Source organism: Arachis duranensis, chromosome 6 (genome assembly GCF_000817695.3).
Source record: "Arachis duranensis cultivar V14167 chromosome 6, aradu.V14167.gnm2.J7QH, whole genome shotgun sequence".
Classification (NCBI taxonomy): domain Eukaryota; kingdom Viridiplantae; phylum Streptophyta; class Magnoliopsida; order Fabales; family Fabaceae; genus Arachis; species Arachis duranensis.
Window position 1 is genome coordinate 106,867,963 of NC_029777.3, and position 6,375 is coordinate 106,874,337.

A 6,375-nucleotide genomic window follows, 5' to 3' on the forward strand; every position below is an offset into this window, starting at 1 on the left:
TGCGGGTAATTTTGGTCATTTACAAAACCTTAATAGCCAAGTTAGAGAGCTCACATTCTCAGATACTAGCTTCAGCCTCTTGCTCTCTCACCAACCCAAAAATCTCTTCCCTCTCTGTCGGACTCCCTCCCTCTTTGCTGCTGTAAGAACGCCGACAGCATCACCATCCTCCAACTCCTCCTCCTCCTCCTCCTCTGTTTTCCATGTCTGCTGTTCTCTCCGCTGGAGGCACCGTCTACTGCTCGAGGAAGAACCGAAGAGGCCATCACAGCATCTCCACTGCAGCATCACTGCCCATGCTGGTTGACCACCTCCTCTCCAGGTGGTCTCCTTTTCTAACTTTTCCTTCCTCTCTTTTCGAGACTGTTCTGTTACAAAACTTTTTTTTTTCTTTTCTATTTTCTGGTTCCTTCCTCTCTTCCATTCCCTCTTAAGTCTGAAATTCTGAACCTCTCTTCTTCTATCCTTTATTTCAATTTACATAGGTCACTACTCACTACGTCGACTTCAAGACAACCAACAGCTCCTAATAAATTCCAAGCCCCTGCCTCTACTGCCCCTGCTTCTTCTGCTCGTGTAGCTGCTGCCATGAAGGGTTCTAATAGAGTTGACCCAGGCTGGAAATACATCAATACGGTGGAATGTTTGTGTTTACTTGTTGAATTTGCTGCTGAATTTGTTGAATTAATTGCATGCTTTATGAATAGAAAGTTGCTTATATTGATTAGATTTTATAATCTATTACATGTGCAGTTTTCTGCATCTTTTTGTGCACATATATGTATAGTATTTTCATTCCACCCACCATTTCCCATAACGTCAAATGCCACAATCCTATGGTGGATTTTTCGCTCTCCACCATGAGCCGTCACAATCAAAAACTATGATCATGGCCCAATGGGATATTCTGTTAGATAATGTATTAGGACCTGATATTTATTTATTTCTGTTTTATGCTTATGTGTATGATTCAGTTAATAGGGTCAAAGTCATTAGTGGCCTCAGAGGCAAGTTAATTTTTTTTGTTCAGCTAGTTTCTAGTTTTAAGGAAGTGGAGTCCTATTCTTAAGGTAGTGGAGTGAGTGGTTAGTTTCTTTTTCTTTCTGTTATTGTATTTAACAGTTTATTGAATAGTGTCAGTGTGCAGTTTCAGCTTCTTCAGTTCTCTAGTGTTCAACTCTCTCTCTCTTTTTCTCTGAACATACAACAGTTCGAGTGTGAGATCTGCAAATACATTGCAGAACAGTGAGTGAGAGTGTGTGAGGATTGAGTGAAACAACAACAAATTGGTATCAGAGCCTTAAGTATCTTAAGGGCTGTGGTGATGGAAGCTTCATCAACAACTATTGGGCTAGCAGGCATTGCTCCTCCAATTCTTGATGGGAGCAATTATCATGTCTGGCAAGTGAGGATGAAAGCATTCCTTGAAGGAGCTGATCTGTGGGAGGCAGTGGAGGATGACTACGTGGTGCCTCCATTGGTTGCCAATCCAACTGCAAATCAACAAAAGCTCCACAAAGAACGTGTGACTAGAAAAGCCAAAGCAAGATCTAGTCTCTATGCTGCTGTTACTCCTATTATTTTTAATAGGATTATGAGTCTAGAATCTGCAAAAGATATTTGGGATTTTTTGAAGAAAGAATATGAGGGCAATAAGAAGATTAAAGGAATGAAAGCAATGAACCTTAAAAGGGAGCTAGAAAGAGTGCAGATGAAGGAAAATGAATCAGTTCAAGAATTTGCTAATAAACTCCTAGACTTAACCAATAAATTGGCACTGTTGGGTACTGATCTTGGAGAGGAAAGACTTGTCGAGAAACTCCTGTGTTCTGTACCTGAAAGATTTGAAGCTACTATAGCATCTCTTGAGAACACAAGAGAAATCTCAGAGATGCCATTTGCTGAAGCAGTTAGTGCTCTTCAAGCACAAGAACAAAGGAGGGTACTGAGGAGAGGAGATGAGCCAGTTGAAGGTGCAATGCAGGCTAGGGTGAAGCATGGAAGTGGTGAGAAGAAGAAGCAAGGCAAGCAGTTTGGTGCTCAACAGACCAGTTTCAGTTCAAGTGATGCACAAGTGAGGAAAGGGAGTGATGAAACCTGCAAACACTGTGGAAAGAAAGGTCATCCTTTCTTTAGGTGTTGGAGAAGACCAAATGTAGTCTGCAGGAAGTGTGGGAAGATGGGGCACATAGAGAGAATCTGCAAAGAAAAGAGCTCTCAACAAGGAGAGGCTCAAGCAGCTGCAGGTGAAGTGGAGCAATTGTTTGCTGCTTCAGGCTTTGTGTCTCAAGTCTCACGTGATGGATGGCTGGTGGACAGTGGCTGTTCCAATCACATGTCAGGAAATGAGGCAATTTTCACTAATATTGACAGATCAGTCAATACTAGAGTGAGAATTGGGAATGGTGATCATCTAGAGGTTGAAGGAAGAGGCAATGTGTTACTTGAAGGCCCTGGAGGAGTGAAGCTGATGTCTGATGTCTACTATGTTCCCAAGATAGATCAGAATCTTCTGAGTGTGGGACAGTTAGTTGAGAAGGGCATGAAGATTGTGTTTGATAAGAATGAATGTGCTATTGCAGATGAGGAGGGCAAACTCTTGTTTAGGATCCCTATGCAGAACAAAACATTTGCATTCGATCCTGCAAGCAAAGAGAGCAAAGCTATGGCATGTGTGCAGGGTCAGGAGGAGTTGTGGCATAGAAGGTTGGGTCACTTTCACTATAAGGGATTGCAGTTTATGCAGAGGCATGGTTTAGTTGAAGACTTGCCTCAGTTGGGAAGTGAAGTGTCTGATTGTGAAGTATGTCTGCAAGGGAAGCTAGTAAGGAAGCCATTCCAGAAAACAAGATGGAGGGCCAAGAAGAAGCTTCAACTGGTTCACTCAGATGTTTGTGGGCCTATGCCTGAGGAGTCACTGAACAAAAGCAAGTACTTTGTGACCTTCATTGATGACTGCACAAGATTTTGCTGGGTCTACTTTCTCAAACAAAAATCAGAAGTTGATGAAGTATTTCTGAGGTTCAAACAAGAGGTGGAGAATGAAGCAAATTGTAAAATAAAGACAGTGAGGAGTGATAATGGTGGTGAGTATACCTCAAAAAGGTTCAAAGCCATCTGTGAGGACTCTGGCATAAAGCAGCAGTTTACAGTTCCTTACACTCCCCAACAAAATGGGGTGAGTGAAAGGAAAAATAGAAGCATTGTGGAGATGGGAAGATGTATGCTACAAGGCAAACAACTACCCAAGAGCTTCTGGGCAGAAGCAGTAAATACTGCTGTCTTCTTGTTGAATAGGTTACCAACCAAAGCTCTCAACAAGCAGACATCATTCGAGGCATGGCACGGGTACAAACCAAAGGTTAGTGGACTAAGAACATTTGGTTGTCTATGCTATTACTTGACTCCTTCAGTCAGTAGAGACAAGCTTGATCATAGAGGTGAGGCTGGTATCTTTGTAGGGTATAGTTCTCAGTCTAAAGCCTATAGAGTGTATTGTCCTGATGCACAAAAGATTACTGTGAGTAGAGATGTGATTTTTTGTGAAGATAAAAATTGGGAGAGGGCAGTATTTGAAAAGAAAATGGCTGACAATATTGTAGTTGAAGCTAATGTGCAGAATGAGGATGAGTTAAATGAGGAAGCAGATCTACAGAATGAGTGTGAGCTGATTGAAGATGAATTGATTGATAGTTTGCCTATGCGAGGTACAAGACCACTGGCAGAGGTCTATGCCAGATGTAATGTGGCTCTCCTAGAACCAGGAACAGTTGAGGAAGCAAAAGGAAGTGTGGAGTGGGCCTCAGCTATGAAAGAAGAACTGAGCATGATCAACAAGAACAACACATGGCAACTTGTATCTAAGCCTGATCACAAGAAGACTATAGGTGTCAAATGGGTTTTTAAGACAAAATTGAACCCAAATGGCACTGTGAACAAGTATAAAGCCAGGTTGGTTGTGAAGGGATATGCTCAAGTGAGTGGGGTGGACTACTCTGAAACTTTTGCTCCGGTTGCTCGCATGGATACCATCAGATTGCTACTAGCTGTTGCTGCACAGAAAAGGTGGACCATCTATCAGCTGGATGTGAAATCAGCTTTCCTAAATGGTGACCTATCTGAGGACATCTATGTAGACCAACCAGAAGGATTTGTTGTTAAAGGCCATGAAGACAAAGTGTATAAGCTGAGGAAAGCCTTGTATGGGTTGAAACAAGCTCCCAGGGCTTGGTATAGCAAAATTGATTGTTATCTGCATCAGCTTGGGTTCCAGAAGAGTCTAAGTGAAGTCACTCTGTACTACAAACGGAGTGAGAGAGGCCTTGTGGTGGTGTCTATCTATGTCGATGATCTGCTTGTTACAGGAGAGGAGGAGAGTGAGATAGTGAAGCTGAAGGTAGGACTGATGAAGCAGTTTGAGATGACAGATTTGGGGAGAATGTCTTACTTTCTTGGCATGGAGATTCAGCAAAAAGAAGGTGAGATATTCATCTGTCAGAAAAAGTACATCAGAGAGGTCCTAAAGAGGTTTGAAATGGGAGAATGCAAGACAGTCACTACTCCTGTTAATCAGAAAGAGAAGTTAAGCAAGAGTAATGTGCAGGATTCTGAGCATGAGAATGAGTACAGAAGTCTAGTAGGCTGTCTAATGTATTTAACAACTACTAGGCCTGACATTCAGTATGAAGTGAGTATTCTATCGAGGTTCCTTCATTGTGCAGCTAAGGAACATCTTACTGCAGCAAAAAGGGTGTTGAGATATCTAAAGGGGACTCAAAGTTATGGTGTGAAATTCAAAGCAGTTCCTGAGATGAAGCTGGTTGGTTTTGTAGATAGTGACTGGGGTGGTTCGGTGGAAGACATGAAAAGCACAACGGGTTTCTGTTTTTCACTTGGATCAGGTTGTTTTTCCTGGAGCTCAAAGAAACAGGAAGTTGTAGCACAGTCTACAGCTGAAGCTGAATTTGTGGCTGCAACTGCAGCTGCAAAGCATGCAGTATGGCTCAGGAAGTTACTCTGTGATTTGGGGCTGCAAGAGAAAAGATCAACTGTGTTGTATGTGGACAATCAAGCTGCAATTGCAATTGCTCAGAATCCAGTCTTTCATGGCAAGACTAAACACTTCAAGCTGAGATTCTATTATCTGCGTGAAGTACAACAGGAGGAAGAGGTGGAGCTGAAGTATTGCAAGACAGATAATCAGATAGCTGATGTCTTCACCAAGCCTCTTGCTGTTAGTCGATTTAGTCAATTGATTCATGAAGTTGGAATGTGTCCAGGTCTCTAATCCAAGGAGGAGAAATGTTAGATAATGTATTAGGACCTGATATTTATTTATTTCTGTTTTATGCTTATGTGTATGATTCAGTTAATAGGGTCAAAGTCATTAGTGGCCTCAGAGGCAAGTTAATTTTTTTTGTTCAGCTAGTTTCTAGTTTTAAGGAAGTGGAGTCCTATTCTTAAGGTAGTGGAGTGAGTGGTTAGTTTCTTTTTCTTTCTGTTATTGTATTTAACAGTTTATTGAATAGTGTCAGTGTGCAGTTTCAGCTTCTTCAGTTCTCTAGTGTTCAACTCTCTCTCTCTTTTTCTCTGAACATACAACAGTTCGAGTGTGAGATCTGCAAATACATTGCAGAACAGTGAGTGAGAGTGTGTGAGGATTGAGTGAAACAACAACATATTCTTCATGCAACTAAATTTCAACCGAGTTTATTTCACTCAAAATAAATAACTCTACTCAAAACAATCTTATCCATCTATACTCTCATGCATCCTAAGTAGTCCTCTTCCTCTGAGATTTTAGCTCCTGTGCATCAGGGTTGCAGAAAATTAAAGACATCAAAGGAGCTATTGAATCAGTTTCAGCTCACATGGCACATGTACATATGTAGACAATAGGCTGTTTCCCAGTCCCTTTAAGGATGAATGAAATGGAGAGTTTTGGAGGAATCGGGCAAGAGAATAAGATTTTCATTTTATTTTTCTTTTAGTAAAAAAATGGCAAATAATCATATAACCTATCTATCATTCTATTATCAGCTTAACAATCCTATAAGTTTTTAAACTAAAAAAAAAAATATACCACTTCAATTTTACCGACAGGTTGAGGGAATAACGATGTTATGAAATGCGACAAAAGGGGTGAGCGGGGAAATGGAGTGAAAAGGATGGGAACGGAAGTTATAAAGTAAATCCCATCCTTATTTGAAAACTTTTTATTTTGAGGGCAGGTACATGAGGTACTATCATGAAATCTGCCAATATCCTTGTTTATTATTTTTATATACAATTTGAAGTTTTTCCTATCTTTAGCACCTTAAAGGAGTTAAAACAACTAAGCAAAGGGAATGAAATCATTCCATGGTATTATTCCCT

General features: G+C 40.9%; 1 protein-coding gene across 1 annotated transcript in view; it reads right to left on the reverse strand.

Moving 5' to 3' along the window:
- The window catches only part of LOC107495617 (PHD finger protein ALFIN-LIKE 4), a 10,864-nt gene that overhangs the window by 3,258 nt on the left and 1,231 nt on the right, over positions 1-6,375 (reverse strand). The gene's annotated exons all lie outside the window — the stretch shown is intronic.